The sequence below is a fragment of the Adiantum capillus-veneris genome, chromosome 22 (assembly GCF_014529385.1).
Source record: "Adiantum capillus-veneris isolate H3 chromosome 22, ASM1452938v2, whole genome shotgun sequence".
NCBI lineage: Eukaryota > Viridiplantae > Streptophyta > Polypodiopsida > Polypodiales > Pteridaceae > Adiantum > Adiantum capillus-veneris.
The window spans coordinates 89,566,084-89,586,769 of NC_140952.1; the positions used below are offsets into that span (position 1 = coordinate 89,566,084).

The 20,686-nt window shown below is 47.2% G+C and overlaps 1 protein-coding gene across 6 annotated transcripts in view; it reads left to right on the top strand.

Annotated features, from left to right (window-relative positions):
* Positions 1-6,139: 6,139 nt before the first annotated feature.
* LOC147429766 (pentatricopeptide repeat-containing protein At2g03380, mitochondrial-like) overlaps positions 6,140-20,686 on the top strand; it is a 41,201-nt gene continuing 26,654 nt past the window's right edge. For 2 of the 6 annotated variants that reach the window (XM_086496009.1, XM_086496008.1), the window contains exon 1: positions 6,140-6,829. The gene's annotated coding sequence lies outside the window, so the exon portion shown is untranslated. Of the gene's footprint in view, positions 7,464-20,686 lie in introns of all 6 variants that reach the window. The other 4 variants (XM_086496007.1, XM_086496005.1, XM_086496006.1 and 1 more) reach the window with 4 other exon arrangements.

Here is a 20,686-nt window from a genome sequence, read left to right on the forward strand (position 1 = left end):
GCTTGTATCTTTTCCTAATTTTGAAATTGATCCTAAAAGCAGTGATGGGTCTTTTCTTTCTTTCTCTCTCACAACTTTTTTTTCAAAAACTTAGAAAGACTAATGTTAAGTAGTAAATTGACTACATTTAAATTTTTTATACTAGATTTGTCCAAATTTTTGTAGGAATTTAAAATTTAGAAAATATCAAATTTTGTTGGTGGGATAACACTAAACCTAGGCTTTTTCAAGCACTCTCTCTCTCTCTCTCTCTCTCTTTTCTCGACTCAAGACTTAGTGTCCGAGAAAGTCTTTTTTCCAAAACAACTAGGTTTCATCGTAAAGATGCAAATCAAGAATACTAGTAGAATTTTCAAAATTTGCAAGATTTTTAAACTATTTCTTTGCTTATTTTATCGATTTTTCTTCCCTTTGTCATGGTTTGCAGCTGGCTAATGTTGATTTTCAACCGGTCGCGAAGGCTGAGCTGAGGCAAACCTTTCTCGAAGGATCTTATGTGCCCCGCCCGCTCGCCCGCCCGCCCGCCCCTTCTCTTTTAGAGGCCCATGTAAAACATCCAGCTAAAATTGCAAAACCTAGGCTAGATTTTGAAAATTTGAGCCTACCTTGGAGAAAATTGAGCTTTTACAAGTTTTAGTGTAAATACCGAGTATTTGTGGACAATTTCAAAAAAAAAAGGGTGAATTGCATGGAATTGGAAGGAGATCCGTTCTGGGTTATAGGCGGAGAGGAAGTGGAGAGTCGATGGAGAGGCTCCATCCATCTCTCTCTCTGTGCCTCGTGTGATTCCGCCAGACCCTCTCTCTCTCTCTCTCTCTAGAAAGTGGAAGGGCGGCTACGCTAGGCGATCTCTCTCTCTCTCTCTCTCTCTCTCTCTCTCTCACACACACACACACACACACACACACACAGTTACAACCAGCAGGGGGGCTGTCCCCTGTGTCTGTGTGTGTGTGTCACTTACGACCAGCAGGGGGAGTTCTCTCTCTCTCTCTCTCTCTCTCTCTGTGGGAAGGGCGGAGAAGAGGGAGGTGTTTGTGCTGTTGCAAAAATCCGTTTTGAGCAGATCGGACCTCTGTTCGCACTTGCAAACGGGGCCTCGCAATGTGTGTGCGCAAGCCAGTTTGCTGGCGGACAGAGGGCGAGCTCGTGGGGCAGGGCGCCAGGGAGGAGCACTGGGGGGGCACAAGGTTCTCTCTCTCTCTCTCTCCCCGCGCTGACATGGAAAGGGGGGGAGGGGAGAGAATCTAGGTCGAGTATCCAAAGACTATTGGGGTTTTATTTATGAATGTGCCAGTATGAGAGTCTGTATGCGAGTACGTGTTACACATCGAGAAAAAGAAATGGGAGAGAGAATCTTTGAAGATGCTCTCAGCTTTGGGAGTTAGAGTTCTAGTGGAACAGCAACTTGTGCAGGAGGACTACATCTGAGAACCACCAGCAGTGCTGTAGAACACGCTCTTTCGCTCTCTCATAGTCCTAGATGGAGGGTGTCGGCAACACCTTGGGGAGAGGGAGGGTTTTGTTGTTCAAGGGTGACAGGAGGAGGAGGACAAGACAAGGGAGAAAGGCGCATTTTAGTGAGAGGTCAAGGTTTCTCAAAGTAGAAATGACCGATGCCTGCCATTTAATCTCTCTTAAACCCCCCGTCGCGTGATGGCAACCCCTTCTCCCTCTCTCTCTTCTCTCTCTCTTCTTGCTATTGCAGAGACTATTCACCTCTTTTTGTCTCGTGCTTAGAGGCTATTCGCCTCTCTGTCAATCCATATGTGTAGCAATCGTAAGGAGGCAAAAAATGTGGGCAAGTATGACAGGAGGTGAGGCTACGAAGAGAAAGTGTGGAGGAGAGTGATGGAGGCTAGGGGGTGAGCCGCTGCAAAGGAAATGGCACCGCCTTCAGCGGCGGCATGGCCGACCCCCTTCGACAGCCTCTCTCTCTCTCTCTCTCTCTCTCGCTCTCTCTCTCTCTACGCGTGTTATCCGCTTGTGTCATCCGCTTGTGTCATCGGCTTGTGACACCCCTTCTCCATGCCATTTGCTCGCCTTCAAGATGCAAGCGAATGTGATTGCATCTGGAGAGACACCCTCGCTTCATATCTGTCGAAAATAGCACAAAGCTTCTTGGCCCTGCCCAGTTGGACATATCTCCCAATTAGTGCATTCCAAGATACGACATCCCGGTTAGGAAGCTCCTCGCGCACTTTTTGTGCTTTATGTGGTGCACATCACTTATTGATACATGTGGACCAAGACGATGCTAGGCATGACTTTTTCTTTGAACAACCCAAGTCTAACAATATCATTGCGAATTCATGTGTAATGCCACATGCCTTCCAAGGTGCAAGTGTACGTGATTGTGCCCTCTCTCTACATCTGCTTGAAAATAGCTCGGAGCTTCGCGACCCTAACCCTTGTCTTTCCTTCCCCCATTGTAGAGCCCGAGCTTCAGACGTCTCGTCGTAGACCCCCGCCCTTCACCTTGTCATGTTTTCCTTTAAGATTCAAGAGAATGTGATTGCATCTGCCAAAAATATCACAGAGCCAGGACATATCCTGTAATTAGTGCTCTATGAAGTGCACTACATCTGGGATACATGTCAACCAAGGCAATGCTAAGCACGATGTTTTCTTTCAGAAACCTCAGTCTAACAATACCATCGTGAATTCTTTTACCCATATTAGCATCGGCCACATACCTTCAAGGTGCAAGTGTCTGTGATTGCGTTTAGAGAGATGTGCTCTCTTTGCATCTGTTGAAAATAGCTCAGAGCTTCGCGACCTGGACCCTTGCCTTTCCTTCCCCCACTGTAAGAGCCCAAGCTACACACGTCTCCTCGTAGATCTCCCCCTTCTCCATGCCATCTTTGACCTTCAAGATGCAAGCGAATGTGATTGCATCTAGAGAGACACCCTCGCTTCACATCTGTGCCGAAAATAGCACAGAGCTGCTTGGCCCTGCCCTAGTTGGACATATCCCGCAATTAGTGCATTCCAAGAGACGACATTCCGGTTAGGAGGCTCCTCACACACTTTTTGTGCTTTGTGAAGTGCACCACATTTAATGATACATGTCGACCAAGTCGGTGCTAAGCACGACGTTTTCTCTCAACAACCTCGGTCTAAGAGCCCCATCCCACCACGTGGTTATGGGGGTTCAATGTCCTCCGTGCATTGAAGGAGCTTCTTGGCCCTGCCCCAGTTGGACATATCCCGCAATTAGTGCGCGCATTCCAAGAGACGACATCTCGATTAGGAGGCTCCTCACACACTTTTTGTGCTTTATGAAATGCACCACATTTATTGACACATGTCGACCAAGGCGGTGCTACGCACTACGTTTTCTCTGAACAACCTCGGTCTAAGAGGCCTGTCCCACCACGTGGTTACGGGGGTTCAATGTCCTCCTTGCACTGAACAGTCCGTGTCCCATAGAGTGGCTTCCGGGTCAAAAGGCTCCTCACACACTTTTTATGCTTTGTGGAATGCACCACATTTATTGATACATGTTGACCAAGGCGGTGCTCAGCACGATGTTTTCTCTCAAGAACCTCGATCGAAGAGCCCCGTCCCACCACGTCCGCCACGTGGTTACGGGGGTTCAATGTCCTCCTTGCACTGAACAATCGACGTCTATCCCGCAATTAGTGCGCGCATTCCAAGAGACGACGTGTCCCACAGAGTAGCTTCCCGGTCAAAAGGCTTCTCACGCACTTTTTGTGCTTTGTGAAATGCACCACATTTATTGATACATGTTGACCAAGGCGGTGCTCAGCACAACGTTCTCTCTCAAGAATCTGGATCAAAGAGCCCCGTCCCACCACGTGGTTACGGGGGTTCAATGTCCTCCGTGCACCGAACAATCGACGTCTATCCCGCAATTAGTGCGCGCATTCTAAGAGACGACATCTCGATCAAGAGGCTCCTCACGCACTTTTTGTTTATGAAATGCACCACATTTATTGATACATGTCCACCAAGGCGGAGCTACGCACTACGTTTTCTCTCAACAACCTCGGTCTAAGATCCCCGTCCCACCACGTGGTTACGGGGTTCAATGTCCTCCTTGCACTGAACAGTCGACGTCCCACAGAGTGGCTGCAGCGCTTAGTGAGTTTTATCTGGCACTTACACTGCATTCCTTGACAATGCCCTACAACCCCTCTAACAGCCGTGCGGGACGCAACTCTAACAATATCATGGTGAATTCTATGAGCATTGAATAGATTTCTGAGAAGACGTTGGATCAAAGGTGGAGCCAGGTCCCAGAAGCACACACGGTAGCAGCATTGCTTGAAAAATCATTTTTCCAACCATACAAAATTCCTTTCCTTGAATAAAGTTTTTTTTTGGATTTTTACACTATTTTTCTCTCTTTTGGGGCGGAATATCTCCTTTTCCCCTCGCCCTCAAACAACATTTTGGAAATTGAAAATGGCACGATATTAAGCTGAGACACATTTTTCCCGAACACAGAATCCCACCTACAAAATTTCTCCTAGGTATGTCTGCCAAGTTAGTAGGCGTGCCCAATTCTGGTTTGGGGTGAATTAAGGAAAATATGAGGAGATGCTCTTCAGGCTTTAGGGAAAAGAGAGTCGGGGGCGGCATGTGGCGGAGAGAGAGAGAGAGAGAGAGAGAGAGAGAGAGAGAGAGAGAGAGAGAGAGAGAGAGAGAGAGAGAGAGAGAGGGAAGAAGAATTTTAACGTGGCGGGAAATATCCGATGAGGAGAGTTGTGGTCTTTTCCATGTTGACAGCGAGGGCGAGATAGGAGGGATTTTTTGCGTTGGTCCTCTATCGTCTCCGCGGAGAGGGGTGGAGTGTGCAGGTTCGGCAGGGGACGGAGGTCTATGCGCTCCATTACGATGGTGAAAAGGCCAAGGTGTTGTGCAAGAAGTGGCCTTGCTCTGGGCTGGACGTGATTGAAACGGATGCGCGGAGCTGGAGCACGCGGTGTTCAGAAGCAGGCGGGGGGTTGAAGGGGGGGTGGGGGGGCTCTGTCCTCAGTCGGTATGGAGCTGCGGGGCACGCGCAGGAACACAGAGGAGAAATCGAAGTATTTTCTTTTGCTTGGCGAGGGCACCGCGGATCTGCCGAGATTCGGGTTAATTGGGGTGTAGACCGAGTAGGACCCAATATCTTCGAATAAAGTATTAGAAGAAAGTTTTTTTCGAGTAGTGCTGTGTTTGGGAAATATGTGTCTCACCATAATATCGTGCCGTTTTCAATTAAAAAATGCCGGTTGAGGGCAAGGGAAAAAGGAGAAATTCCATCCCTTGGAGGAATGATTTTTCTCGAACACTGACTTGGTGGCACACCTCTCTCTCTCTCTCTCTCTCTCTCTCTCTCTCTCTCTCTCTCTCTCTCGCACGTGCTAACACAGACGCAGCACGTTGGATTGAAATTGAAAACGACACATTTTTTCCGAACACTGAATCTCATAGGCAGGTTTGCCAAGTTATTAGAAAAAAGTTTTTTTCAAGCACTGGATCTACATGCTGACACAGACACAACACGTTGGATTGAAGTCGGAGCCAGGCAATGCTCGAAAAAAACCTAGGTTTAGTGTAATCCCACCTCTAAATTTTATATTTGAAGGTGAGAAAACCTCGATTTACCTATGCTATTTCACATATGTAGGTTTGCCAAGTTTCTGGAAAAAAGTTTTTTTTTGAGCGCTGACACAGAGACGCAACCGGCGTGCTCTCTCCCTCTCTCCCTCTCTCTCTCTCTCTCTCTCTCGCGGAGGGGCCACCTCCGGCTGTGGGTGCAGGGCTGCAACAGCAGCAGGCGTGCTCTCTCCCTCTCTCTCTCTCTGGTGTAAGGCTCCCCCGTACACGTGTCACCTAGTGCATGGCTTCTCCGTACACGTAGGGCTGTGCATGTCACGTGCCAGACAAACCGACGTCAAGGCTGGCTCTCTCTCTCTCTCTCTCTCTCTCTCTCTCCTCAGATTACACTGCTTGAGCGCGTCGGAGTGAGGAGCTTATGACGCGTGGCAAAGGGGGGGTGTGTGTGTGTGGAACCGGAATTCCCTCCCCCTTTAGCTATTAGTATAGATAGATTGAAAGGAGAATCCATTCAGATTCTCTCTCTCTCTCTCTCTCTCTCTCTCCCCCCCCCCCCCGCCCCCCCCCTTCTTCCCCTTTTTGCATGGGAGTCTGGCGCTCTCTCTCTCTCTCTCACTCCGTGCGCAAAGCAAAGCAGAGACATGAGACATAGTATTGCGCAAGACCATGCTTTACAATGTTTCAACCTTCATGGTGCATGACCAAACCACATAAAATTCCTGATGAAGTTCCAGCTATCTGAGGTGCCAGGATGGGAGAACTCTGGGAAGGGAAGGCTCGCTCATGAACAGCCCTGTCGCTTCCGTCCTTTTGAGAGCTGCAGTCCCAATTCAGCTCCTTTAGGCCTGCAACTTCATCAGCTTACCTTTGAGGGCTGCAGCTTCTGCCTTGAGATTGAGAAAGAGCACCTCTCTCTCTCTCTCTCTCTCTCTCTCTCTCTCTCTCTCTCTCTCTCTGCCAGCGATGGAAATGGGAAGTAGGGTATGGGAGGGGATCGGCGTGCCCTGAGGAAGTTGCAAAAGATTCTGTAGTATCTTTGTGACTACAGGATGTCTGGAGTATGTGAGTATGTAGGCTATCAACGATTATTGAGTCTTGACATAAAAAACCCGTCATTCTCTGATGAGTCTCTTAGATTTTGAACTGGTGGCAAAAGGGACCTGTCACTCGTGGCTGCTCGCTAGCGTAGCATGAAAGCCAGCTTAGATGCGCTAGCATCAGCCCACCATTGTGGCTTGATGGGTTGTCTCCATATTTACTTGTAAGTTCATGAAGTTGAAACTCATGTTCGTTTTTTTCATGTGAGGAACCTTTTTTGTGCTACCATTGTGGCCTGAGGTTGCCTCCATTACTGGTAAGTCCATGAAGTTGTTCTTTTTTTTTTCCCCCTTGTCATGAACTTTTTTGTGGTGTATCGTATGAGTGAGTAAAAAATTGACCCACTTTGCTTCACTAATTTTGGGAGCCAAATATGCTGTAGTATTCCAGAATATTTTTCTATGGAGATGGACATGATCGTAACAGCGAGGGGGAAAAGGATGGTGATTAACCATACAAGGACACGTTTGCCATCTCTACATTGGGCTCTTCGATTAAGTACAATTGATACTACATCAAGATTTGTCCTCGTGAGAGGACAAGAAAATTATATCTGTTCAGAAGTAGATAATATCTTGGTGATGGTAATGGCTAGCACAGAAAGCCCTCATATATTGTAGAAGAAAACTGAAAACCTACTATGAGCACTATGGAAGATGGCTAGTCACCAATAATGATGGAAGGTTCTCTTATTGCTAATTGTGGCTTTGTTTTGTTTATATACCTTTGAACATTAACTTTGAGCATGGTGTGCAGTTAGTGCTACAACAACAACACGGCACTTAGGAAAACCCCAGGTATTTTATCCCTCCCTCCCTCTTAAACAAAAAATGTTTTCCATAATCAAAATCTTGGGGTCACCGACCCCAAGATAAAGTACAAACTTTGTCAGTTAATACAATGTGTAATGCCAGAATTGTATACACACACTCCTCTCGATTCGGGCTTTCACTCACCTTGAGGTCCTCATCGTAGTTAGGCCTTGTTCAAACTCAGGCCTTTGCATGCTCTTTGAGGTTCAGCGAGAGGGTCGCCTCCACAGAGTTACTACTGAGGCACCAGAGGTAGCAGAGTGCTGCTTCCAGCGGATTTGAGTTGTGGGCATCAGAGGGAGGACCCATGACGCGTGACCCGTGCTTGATCTTGACCCGTGAGATCTCGAGACCGGACACTAGCAGCTATGGGCTTGGGAGAGTCGCCCTTTGGTGCGAGTGTAGTGGGACCGAGGTGAGGCGGGATCTTTTTGCTTTAGCTGGCCACCCAGGGATCTCCTTCTTTCACCCAGGGATTTCCTTCTTTCAAAACATAGCACGACTGGGGCGTCACATATTGGCCACACGGAGGGAGGCCTGTCCTGCTCTGCAATTCACTAGTAGGATGAGGATCTCATGGCTGAGTTTCTGACAGACTTTTGGGGATGCTTGTGGGACAACAGACAACCAAGGAGAGTCACCATGTGCTAGTGGCTAGTTGCCCATTGAGCGAGCGCAATTGGGAGTTGGTTGGTCTACAGTGGTGTAACACACTTGACACTCCAAGTCAAGAATCAATCGCGACAGCACCACATAACCACTTCAAAACAATTCACAGATCACAATAGATTTGCAATGGCCCGGCGGAGTTCCGTGCCTAGAGATATTGGCCCCAAAGACTGGCGTCCCTTTTGGTATTTCTTTTTGTATTAATCAGTTCAAAGTACAAGAGAGTGGGTCGGGATTCACTCTCAGAGTCTGCGTCCAGATGCTTTGAGAAGTGAGGCCCTCACCACTAATTTAAAGGTTACAAGGGATGCCCAAAAGCAGAGCCCCAAAAGCTTGAAAGGAAAAGCAAATTCTCTCTCTCTCTCTCAATGAGAGTTAAAATAAAGCAATTCAACTCTCTCTCATCCAAATCCTTGCGTAGCAAAAAGCTAGGATTTGCGTCGCTCATCATTTAAAAAAAAAAAAAAAAGCTAGGATTTGAGTCGCTCATCAAATTTTTTTTTTTGGCCTCCGCAATTTCCGGAAATTAGGGTTTGCAAGAATTTTAGGGTTTTTGGCTAAAATTAGGGTTTCTGCTGTCCGTAGCCACGTCATCACTTTGTGACAAGTGGCCGTCCGGCGAGCCTGCAGGCAGCAGCGAGCCGTGCTGCTTGTGACCACCCACTTGAGTCACCATGGCATAGCAGGTTTGGCTTCGGATTTTGCGGCTGATACCTGCCTTGTCGACATGTAGACAACACTCTCACGGGCCCAAAAGGATGATTTTGATACAGGAGGGTTGCCCTACACTCCAGTCCGCTACAAAGCTTACACCTCAGGAGCGGAGCAGTGATAGAGAGTTCTGTTGAGAGCTCATTTGCAGCCTGACTTTTTCGAGGCCATCCCATGGGCATGGACTGTACGAGACATCTTGTTGGAGTTGATCCATACACTCAGAGGACAGTTTGAAAGGCTTAAGGGCAGCTCCAACCGCATGCGGGAGCGCCGCGAGGCATTCCTATGATTTTGGCGATCAGGGTTTTTCTACATGGTCCATGGGGCTCCTAGATGGCATTACCGCCTACCTATGTGGTTGTTTTCTCTTGTTGGGGCAATTTGTAGCCCCCTGAGCAGTTGTTATTAACTAATGGAAGGATCTTTTTCTTGGAAAAAAGAGAATTAGAACCATCTTATACGAGCTATTCAGTATGACAACTGTCACAAATTGCTGACGTGTCATGCCACTGAAGAACGGAGCCAACCTACAGATCCCAGCCGAGAAGCCCAAACCCTAAGAAGCAGAAGCATCAGAAGAAGAAGCGGAAGAAGTTCCCACCAACTTATGGACCCCGTTTGATGGGGCCCAAGCGACATAAAGGCATTAATATAAAGCAAGCGCACACATAGACATGCGGAGAAGATGATGTGGCAGCAATACGGAGTCCTGGATTTTGCGCTGACAGAGCTGTACGGATTTTCGGATTTTACATTGACATGCTGACGTGGCAGACTTGTACGGATTTCCGCGTTTTACGTTGACTCAGAGCTGTATGGATTTTAACTTTTGCGTTTACAGCTTTTGGGCATTTGCTTTTGAACAATATGCTATTGAGTTTATAGCTTTTCATGTAAACTGCTTTTTAAAGGCCAAGGGCCTTTAAATATGAGCCAAGGGCTCATTCTTTGGCATGCTCCACGTGAGGTGCAGAGGATGGAGTACCGGCAATGTATTGAGTTCAAGCAATATAAAGAAATACTGAAAGGGGTGCTAAGGTTTGGGGCCAATGCTCTCTGGGGTGGAACTCCGCCACTCCCCGTCTCGTGTGTTGTGCATCTCTTTCAGTTCAGTTGTTATTGAAGTGCTAAAAGTCTGTTCTTTTCCGTTGGCACATGGTGCCCGTCTCTTGACAACAACCTTGAAAAGAAGAAAAGGAAGACCAAAGAGTTCAACGATGGGGCTATAAGGTTTGACATTGAGCCCTCTCTTATATTCAGCAGTTTGACATTGCTTTCTTTGGGGGCAACTTCTTTGAAGCCTCCAAAGTAGGAAAGGTGGCTTCTTTTGTAAAGGGTAATGCTCATACATGGTGGTCGACCTTGCTTCTTTACAGTAAAGCACCAAGAACGTGGGTAAAGTTCAAGAAAGTGTTCACTTCGATACGGTCGACCGAGCAGTACGAACAATATGTGATAACGGCTTGGAACGATCTGAAGATGCGGAAAGACGATACCTTTGGTATGTATTGTCAATGATTTTGGGATACCTTTTCTTGTGGATTTCCAAAGAGATCCGACGATACGGCTTGAAGCAAAAGTCCAAGAGCATTCACAAGCTCATGGAACATGCAAAAGATGGTTTCTCCATGCACTTAGGCTCGTTGACTTAGCAACTGATGAGCCAGGCTCCGAGTCAACTGGGAAGGAGTCTTCCAAGAAGAAGAAGGGCAAGAAGTAGAAGAAGAATTCCATGGGGCCTGAATTGAGAGCAACGTGCTAACTACTTCAAAGAGGGCAAGTGTTATGGCTGCGGCACATCGTTGCGAAGTGTCCCAAGAAAGAAACAAAGGAAAAAGTTGATGGTAAATCAAAGAGTTCCGAAGATGGCAAATGTTGCGCTGGTGGATAGGGAGCCAGAGTAGTGTCACGTACGCACTTCACTTGCGCTACATGGACATGCTTCTGCTACAGTCTAGCATGAGTCTTAGCTTAGGACCTAGCCTGGCACTTTGTGAGCCTCTAGCAGGACGTGCATGTCCAGGCCGGTCATAGTTGCATACCCTCTCTTGCACAAGACCGCATTTTAGCACTAAGGCATTTACTGCACGTGCTAAAGGGCCTATAAAAGAAACCCATTGGGTGCTAGTTGAAGGTAGACAGACAGCAGCAAAAGAGAAACCTGCAGACTTGGGGATTGCAGGCCAGCACCTAGTGTTTTCATCCTTCTTCTCTATCAGTGTTTCAGCCTTGATGATCAGCATTTTCAGCCAAGACAGCCACCGTTTTTGCCTATCCCGGCTTCCCGCCGTTGCACCCCTAGCAGATCAGTCCTTCCCTTGTCGCAGCCGGTCGTTCCATCGTGGCCAAGTCGATGGAACAGTTTTCAGCATTCCGCCGTAGACCCGTTGTCGTTGTCGATACAATATCCGAGCACCTAGTACCCCTTGTGCCTTGGCTCGGCATAAGGATCCACAGCACCTCGTCGTTGACATCATCGTCATCGACATATAACCCAGCAGGACCTCGTTGTCGTCATCATCGTCGTCGACATAGACCCTATCAGTACGTCGTCGTCATCGTCATCGTCGTCGACATAGATCCCATCAGCTCGTTGTCGTTTTCGTCATCGTCATCGACATGGACCCCATCAGTACCTTGTCGTCGTCGTCGACATAGACCACCATCAGTACCTCGTCGTCGTCTTCATCATCGTTGACATAGAACCCATTAGTACTTGAGTACGACAGTACCACAGTACCCGTAGTATCCCAATAGTACCCAACAAAAGTAGCATCAATACCCATCAACATTAGCATATCAACATTTAGTCATTGTATCAGCATTGTGCAAGAACAAAGAAAGTACTTGCTCTGGCAATAGAGTAAGGGGGCCCTTGAGGGTTTGGGACCCGACATCCTGCCCAAAAACTCAATCAAACCTTATAAGTTAAAAACAATGCTTTCACAGCACTTCCCAGGCGTCCTTGGATGCAATCACATGCACAGTTGCAATGCAGACATAGACTTCTCACAGGAGCATCTGCTTTCCCGAAAAGAAATCCCGCTTTCTCAAAAAGCATCTGTTTTTCCTCAAAGTTTCCTTTGAACCCATCATTCAAGTGCTTACTTTTCCTTGTGCACAATTCTAACATAGTTCGGAATTTCCTCTCGACTATGGATATTCCCTTTCCGATGCACCCGTCACCCACCTTGTGACGCATCAGGAATACCCATCACCTAATCCTTTCCTACCGAACTTACGGTACAATCTCCTTCACGATGCTCTATGTCACCCATCCTATGACGCATCAGAGATGTCCGTTCCCGGATGGTCGGATACTTTTTCGTGATGCTCCCTGCCACCCATCCGATGTGACGCATCAGAAGTACCGGTTCTTGGTGGCCTTACAGACATTCCCTTTCACAGTGCTCCGGTCATTACTTTGAATGACGCACTAGGAATTCTCTGTACTCGGATGTCTCCAGTGAGAAACCCTCTCACTTAAAATTCCAATGATTCATTTAGAATTATTTTTCCTTAGTGTTTCCAAGTGAGAAAACCCTCTCACTTATAAACCCAATAATTCATTTAGAATTATTTTTATGTCAGATAAAGCCAATTTAGCAACAGTACACTGTGCAATGACATATGTAATGTAGCTCTGTCTCTGGCTCTAGCTGGCATAAGTCATGTTGTCTGTTGATATCCCTCTGAATCTACTAGTCTCAATATCCAACTGATGTGAGGATGTGCTTATCTCACCAATGGCACACCGCAAACCATAAGCCATATGTGTGTCCATGTAGCTGGGTCGAATCACAAACCCATCTCCTATGAGGTGGAGAAGATGCTCTCTATAGAAAGCCATCTTCGTGCCCAACTCCTGTTGCGGCTCTATCCATGTCCTCCTGGTATCGAGCTGGATCAGGTCCCGACGAATGAGTCTAGTAATCTCCACCCGTGTAAGAGACATCGAGGGTGCGTGAAGAGAGTACTGGAAAGGGGGCACCCTGTCCGTATGGTTAAGCCATGCGTATGAAACCATGATATCATCTGTGCATACCAGCATGAAATGTCCCCCCGAAGAGCTAACTGTCTGGAAGACTCAAGAGCCAGTCTAGCATATCTGTCTCTAGTAGTATCTCACAAGCTGTGCACAAAGGAGATTGATTTGGTAAGCGCCTCAATCTCCATAGGAGGGGCAGCTAGCTTTGCTCGAATGATAGCTTGGAGTACAGAGGCCTTGGCTCTGATCAGTCGAGAGATCATAGATACCAAGGGCCTCTCCATACGTCTCCAACCATCTTGGCCTACAGAAGGTCCCCGTATCTGCACCCCATACAACATAGTTGAGGATGCTAAAGTATCAAAGAGCCATAACTTTGTCCGAGGTTCCTGGAACTGAACGTGCAACACATCCTCTCCAAGCCTCCCAAGGCCGCAAAAGCTCTAGTCAGTCTAGTCTTTGCTGCTCTCCCCAAAGAAAACCTCAACCCAATGAAGACAACCCCAAGGTAAGTATATGCATCTGTATACTCTACAATCTCCTGACCATATGCGAAAGTAGGTGCTGATCTCCTGATCCACTGTGGTGTGGTGTTAAACACCATAACCTTGGTTTTACCAAGGTTTACAGACAATCCACTATCCTCTGCAAAAATGTGTAATTCATCCAACTGTCGCTGCGTACCTCTGGTGAGTCAGAGATCAACACAATATCATCAGCATATAACAACAATGGGATCCACGTCCCTGCCAGCTGGGCACCTCTATCACTCTCTGTCAATGTAATCAGAAACCTCATCAACATACATACCAAATAGAGTAGGAGACAATGGGCAACCCTGTTTCACCCCACCAATGGTGGAGTGAACTAAATCAGATATCCCCTTTGGAGTGCGTACATGTCCCATCACTGATCTGTATAGAGCCATAATCCACACTATGGGCACCCCCATCTCCTGCAGTCTGCGCATCAATTGAGCTCTCGGTGCCATGTCAAATGCTTTGCGAAAATCCACATAGCTACAATAAATCTGCTCCCATGTGACCTCCCCTCCTTAATGATGGCTCTGAGTGTCAGAATACGATCAAGAGTGTAGAAACCCTTGTTGAAACCGGCGTGGCCCTTTGCTTGTACATCCTCACCCTCTGCCCAATTACTCAACTCATGCGCTCGAGAATGGATGCATACAACCGTGCGAATGTGTGCTCAACCATAATAGTGCGGTAATTCCCAGGCTCTGTAGGATTACCTGCTTTGAAGATAGGCACAATAGTAGACAACCTCCAAGTCTGAGGCAACCCCTCACACATGGCACGATTGAACAACACTGCAAGAACCTCTACCAACATATCTCTAGCATGTGTAAAGTGCTCTGCTACTAGACCATCATGATCATATACCCTACTGGTCTTCATCCTATCAATGGCTCTCTTTACCATCTCAGTGGTAAAGAAGATGCTGGTAGGTGGGCATGGCTCTATAGGATCTGGAAGGGGGTCCTGTCCAGGAACCGTATATAACGATGAGGCATACTTGCCCCACACATTAGGACAAGTAATCACTGGGGGAGGGGAGTGCTCATGGAAGAATCGCCATGCCTCTCCCGAGTCTCTACTCAAGAACAACTGATATAAGTCTTGCTCCATCTGTGCCAAGTAAGTTCGTTTCTTCCGTCGGACAAGGTGCCAGGAAGCAATCTGAGATTGTCTGTAAGTATGACTCCTAAAAGAAGATCCTGTGAAGCTGGGCTCTCATCTCTCTGCACTCCTCATCATACCAACTATTCTGGGTATGCTCCCAGAATATCGCATCCAACCAGATTGAGTGTGTGGGTATACCTCTGACGCTGCACCATGCAGTGTCTCAGTCAGTAAAGTGGTGAGCTCCTCCACTAAGAGGCCAGGACCAGCTGTGCATAGACGGCTATAGATCTCCTCTGTATAAACCGAGTTAGTCTCTGATGTAAATGTATAACGGGTATGTGACTTGCCTCCTGATGTCTGGGCTGTACTATACTGAAATGAAACAGATAGTCAAAAGTGCATGATCCATTGCTACGCCCATTGGTCTGGCTCCCGCCTTGATGTCATTTGCCCATACCAGCATGGTGTATCCCCCTGTAACGCTATCTGTCGGGATGACTCAAGGGCTAGCCGAGCATATACGTCTCTAGGGAGGTCCCATAAACTATGCATGAGGGATATTGACCTAGTAAGTGCCTCGACTACGAGAGGGGGGCCAGCTAGCTTGGGTCGAATAATCTCATGTGGCACTGAGGCCTTAGCCCAAATCATCAGAGAGATCATAGAGACTAAAGCCCTCTCCATACATCTCCATTCATCAGTGCTTCCAGATCTGCCATGGTGGTCCATTGAGGTTCCCCAAATATGAACTACGTAAAGCATAGCTGAAGTCACACTAGTGTCAAAAAGCCACGAGAGAGAGAGAGAGAGAGAGAGAGAGAGAGAGAGAGAGAGAGAGAGAGAGAGAGAGAGAGAGAGAGAGAGAGAGAGAGAGAGAGAGAGAGAGAGAGATGAAATGTTATATTAAACGTCTTCAAAAGGTCAAAATGACCTATGAGACCAAACTGATACAATCTTGGTGGATCCAATCCAATGTTTGGGTATAAAAATAAAAATAAAGTGAAAGACTAAAATCATCATCATCATCATCAGTGTCCGAGGATGCCCGACATTGGGCGTTGTCCGAGAAAGTACTTGTCACGTGCACATCTAACCCTATGTGTACGTGGACAAGCTACTTCATGACATGGGTTTAGTTTAGTTAGCTTAGGAAGTGATCTGGCACTTTTGTGAGTCTGTTCGTAGACCGTGCATGTCCATATACTTAGAATAGATGCATATCCTCTGGTTGCACACGTGACACAACATGATCATCAGATTGCCATCAGAACCCATCAGGAGCATTTTTACAGTGCATAGACCTAGTTTCCCTATTTTTGACATTTTTCACTTATTATTTTTAAGCGACTTTTGTTGGGAACTGGGTAGGGCAAATTCAGTAAGGAAATATATAAGAAACCTAGCGCTAGCATTCCACAGCAGAAGAGGCAGTAGGAACCTTGTGTTCATCAGGCAACTTCTCAGCAAGACCCCCCAAGACAGAAGACCTAGCGTTTTTGGACAAGATCAGCCCCTGGCGTTTTTGCATTGCAGATCAGCAGATCCACAGCAAGACACAACAGACTCCCTAGCGTTAGCGGATTTCCACAGTTGAGTCCAGTTCAGCCCTAGCGTTTTTGCATCAGCCTGAGACCTCAGCGTTTTTGCAGATCTTCGTGACAGAATCAGCCCATAGACCAGCGTTTTCAGTTTTCAGCAGTAAAAACCCGCAAAAGAACCCCCGAACCTCACAGATCTCACCTTCCTGCAACAGATCCTCGTCGCACGGTCAAGTCCAGCGTGGTTTGCAGATTTAGCCCGGAAAATGTAAATTTCAGCATCTGCGTTTTCAGCGCGTCGTCGTTGCATCGTCACCAGCGATCTTCGTGCCCAACTCCTGTGTCGGCTGTATCCATGTGCTCCTGGTATCTAGCTGAATCAATTCTTGACGTATCAATCTAGCGATCTCTCTCCTTGTGAGAGATAGGGAGGGTGCATCCAACTGGAATGGAGGCAATCTATCCATGCTGAAGGTTTAAACCCATGATGTCATCTGCCCATACCAGCATGCTGTGTCCCCGTGTAGCGCTAGTTGTTGAGATGACTCAAGGGCTAGCCAAACATATCTATCTCAGGGAAGGTCCCATAAATTATGCATGAAGGATACTGATTTAGTAAAGGCCTGGATCGCGAGAGGGGGGGCAGCTAGCTCGGCTCGAATAATCTCGTGTGGGTCTGAGGCCTTAGCTCAAATCATCCGAGAGATCATAGAGACTAGAGGCCTCTCCATACATCTCCATCTATCAGTGCTGCCAAATATGCCATGGTGGTCTACCAAGCATCCCCAAATCTGAACCCCATAGAGCATAGCTGAAGCCACTAGAGTGTCTTCAAGCCACAACATTGTTCGAGGTTCCTGAAATTGAACCTACGAGCACATCTTCTCCAGTCCTCCTAGAGCTGCATAAGCTCTCGTCAATCTAGTTTTTGTTGCTCTTCTTAATGAAAACACCGGTCCACTGAAGGCTACCCCAAGATAGGTGTATGCATTTGTATACTCCACCGTCTCCTCGCCATATGTAAAAGTGAATCCTGACCTCCTGACCCACTGTGGTGTGGTGTTAAAACACCATAACCTTGGTTTTCCCAAGGTTAATAGACAATCCACTATGGTGGGTGTCACAAACAGGAGCACATAACAATACAAAATATACTCAGATAAATAGAATTTATCACTTATTACCGAAGCCAAAGGATATAGAGAGAAATAGATAGAGAGAGAGAGAGAGAGAGTGAGAAGATCGACACAGTACTGGGACCAGAAAATGGGCTGGTCCCCCCCCCCCCCTTAAAGAGAAATCCTTTATTAGGGAGAATCTTTTTCCAAGCACAAGAACCGGATAAAACCCCTCCGTTCTAATTCTCTGACTCGATGGTCGTTCCTTCCCGTAAGGGAAATCCGAGAGACGAGCTCTCAATCCTTTTTCCGTCTGTACTCGGAGTCGAGACTCCGCAGACAATTTCCGAATTCCGTTCCCGGAATTCCCAAGCGTAGGCCAAAGCCTTCTTGCTTCTCCTTCGCGATGAAGTACTTGCAAACACACACGCAAACACGCGAGAGATTGGCGAGAGCTCACAGCCACGTCAGTCTGTACCTCCTGTCAACATGAATGTCCCTCCAGTAGTACAGGGCTTTATGACAGGGCAACTTGAGGATGATGCGTTCAAGACTTAGTTAGTTGCCGCGGTGAATGTCTTTTTGTAGCTGGTGCAGAATCCGAGGTTTATGGAATTCTTGCAAGCGCCACTAGTGCAACAGCAAAATAGGCAACCTACGCCTCGTACGGAGCTTGTTGATGCTCAAGCCCAGGTACTTCATGTGGCGCAGGAGGAAAGGGAACATGTTGCGGAGTCGGGGGCTCCAAAGCAGGTTCCTCCCGTGCTTGAATAGGTGGCTAGAACGCCTACTCCACAGGTTGTGCCAGTTCAGCCCGCCACCTTTCAGAGCCAGCGTGCTGTCTTGAATGGACAGGGAGCTGGATACAAGGCTATGCACTCAGTTTTTCCACCACCCACGGTACATCCTGGGTATTTCGGGGGTGGATCAGTGTTCCAAAGTATGGCTGGTTATGCGCTTGGAAGTCAGCCGTACATGCCAAGAACAGTGTTTGGGGGTATGCAAGGCATCATGCCAAACCCCATGTATGGTAGTATCGGCATGCAGCAGGGTTTTCAGAGCAACCACGGCCAGTTTGGGGTGCCACAGGGTCATTTTGGCATGGCTGGTTTTTCTGGACAGCAGCCAGATATCGCACCTCTGACGCAAAATGTGAATGGCCAACACGTGCCGATCATGTCTACTACAGTGCCCATGTTGCAGACCATTCCGTATGACAACTTGGGGCAACTAGAGAAGCCGAAGGCTTATAAAGAAGGTGGTGCAGCGGTAAAGTTCAGTACCTTCAGTGGTTTCTAGGATAAGACAAAGGCCCTCACTTTCCTCCAGCAGTTTGATACAGCTTATGCGGGAGGGAATTTTACAGAGGCCTCGAAGGTCAGGAAAGCTGCCACTTTCTTAAAGGACAATGCGCTTACATGGTGGACGACATTGTTAATGCAAGGACAGGCACCCGCCACTTGGGTTTACTTCAAGCAAATGTTTGCATCTGCTTGGCTATCAAATGAATTTGAAGCCGACGTCTTGACAGATTGGCACCAGCTTACTTCAGCTTCGTGCAAGAGCTTGCTGGAGTAAAGCATTACTCTCAGTGACCTCCTACAGATTTGTGCCACTGACAGACCAGATAGAGAAGTACTGTTGTGGGCTGCCTAAAGGGCTTCGCGATTACTGTACAAAGAACAGAGTGGCTACTCTTACTCAGCTTATGGAAGTTGCGAACACTGGTCTTGCCTTGTTGAAAGGAGAGGACAGTGGATTTTCGAGCAGTGACAAAGGAGGGCAGCAAAAGAAAAATTCAGCGAAGAAGCCCTTGGTGAAAACGGCTCCTGATGCGTCACAGGGGTTAGAAAAGGCCACCAAAGACAAGGATTTAGCCGGGACTTCTGGAACGCAGACAAAGAAACAGAAAAGGAAGCCTTTTGTGCGCAAGTCGCTCGAGGAAAAGAAGGTCCTAATGGCTGATAACAAATGCTTTATATGCGAACAGCCTGGTCACTTTTCTATCAATTGTCCACAAAGGAAAAGGCCAGTTGACTCAGAGGATAAAGAAGACCAGAAAGGCAAGAAGCCAAAACCCACGGCAGGTTTAGTGCCAGACATGGTGGGTGACAGGCCCAACACAGATGCCAGTGAGTTATGCAGGGCATGGGGTAAAGTTATGGATCAGACAACACTCATTTTCTTTGATCCAGGTGCCAAAGCCAACTTTATCTCACCAGAGTTAGCTATAAAGCTGAGCATCAGAGCTGAAGAGATGGGGTACACAGCAGAGACAGGGTTGGCATGTCATGGCCACTCGGAGTGTGTTACTCCCATCATTGGAAAACTGCGTCTGCATATTCAGTCGTATGTGGACACTGAAGAGTTTTACATCATGCCGCTGGAAGGTTGTGACGCCTTGTTGGGGATCCCATGGATGTTCCGAGTGCATGGAGTCTTGGATGCCTACAACAAAAAGATCATTGTACAGCATAGGGGCAAAACTCACATCTTGGATGTAAAGCTTAAAGGAGAGTCAGTCCCTATTGTATCTGCTTCTGCTATCACTTCTGTAATAAAGAATCATCTTTCTGTGTACTTGATTTTTGCACGTGATGTCTCAGATAGTGATCAGTCAAATTTATCTGTGTTAGATAAAGAAAGGTCAGCATTTTTGCAAAAGTTTCTGATTCATTACCGTCGCAATTGCCGCCAGAGAGACCTGAGGACCATCGGATAGATTTGGTGCTAGGGTGTAGCCCACCAAATAGACCTCCCTACAGGGCTAGTGCGGCGCAACAGAAAGAGATTATGGGCTAGGTTGAGGAGTTATTAGAGAAGGGGCTGATTCAGCCTAGTTCTTCACCCTTTTGCTCCCCAGTGCTTCTAGTGCAGAAGAAGGATGGCTCATGGCGCATGTGTATTGATTACCGTGCGTTGAATAAGAATACCATCAAGAATAGGTTCCCTATTCCTAGAATTGATGATATTCTTGATTGTTTAGAGGGTGCTGTAATTTTCAGCAGGATAGACCTTAAGAGTGGGTACCATCAGATTCGTATAAGGCCAGAGGATGCGCACAAGACTGCGTTTAGAACGACATTTGGTCTTTATGAGTTTCTAGTGATGCCATTTGGGCTAACAAATGCTCCTGCTACGTTCAACAGAATGATGGACTGGATTTTCCACTCGCATCAACAGTTTGTTGGAACGTTCTTCGATGACATGATAGTGTATTCGAAGAATGAAGAGGAGCATAGGCGTCACTTGACCATTGTGTTCGAAGAGCTGCGCAGTCACAGGTTACTTGTCAATCCTAAGAAAAGTGAATTCTTCCTCGAAGAGATCCACTTTTTGGGCCACATAGTCTCAAAGGATGGTGTTAGAATGGATCCCGCAAAGGTCGAAGCTATCAAGACATGGCCAGACTTGAAGACTGTGCACGATGTTAGAAGCTTCTTGGGATTGTGTTCCTACTATAGAAGGTTTATCAGAAATTTTGCAGAGATAGCATCGCCTCTTCACGCATTGCAAAAGAAAGAGGTCACTTTCAGAT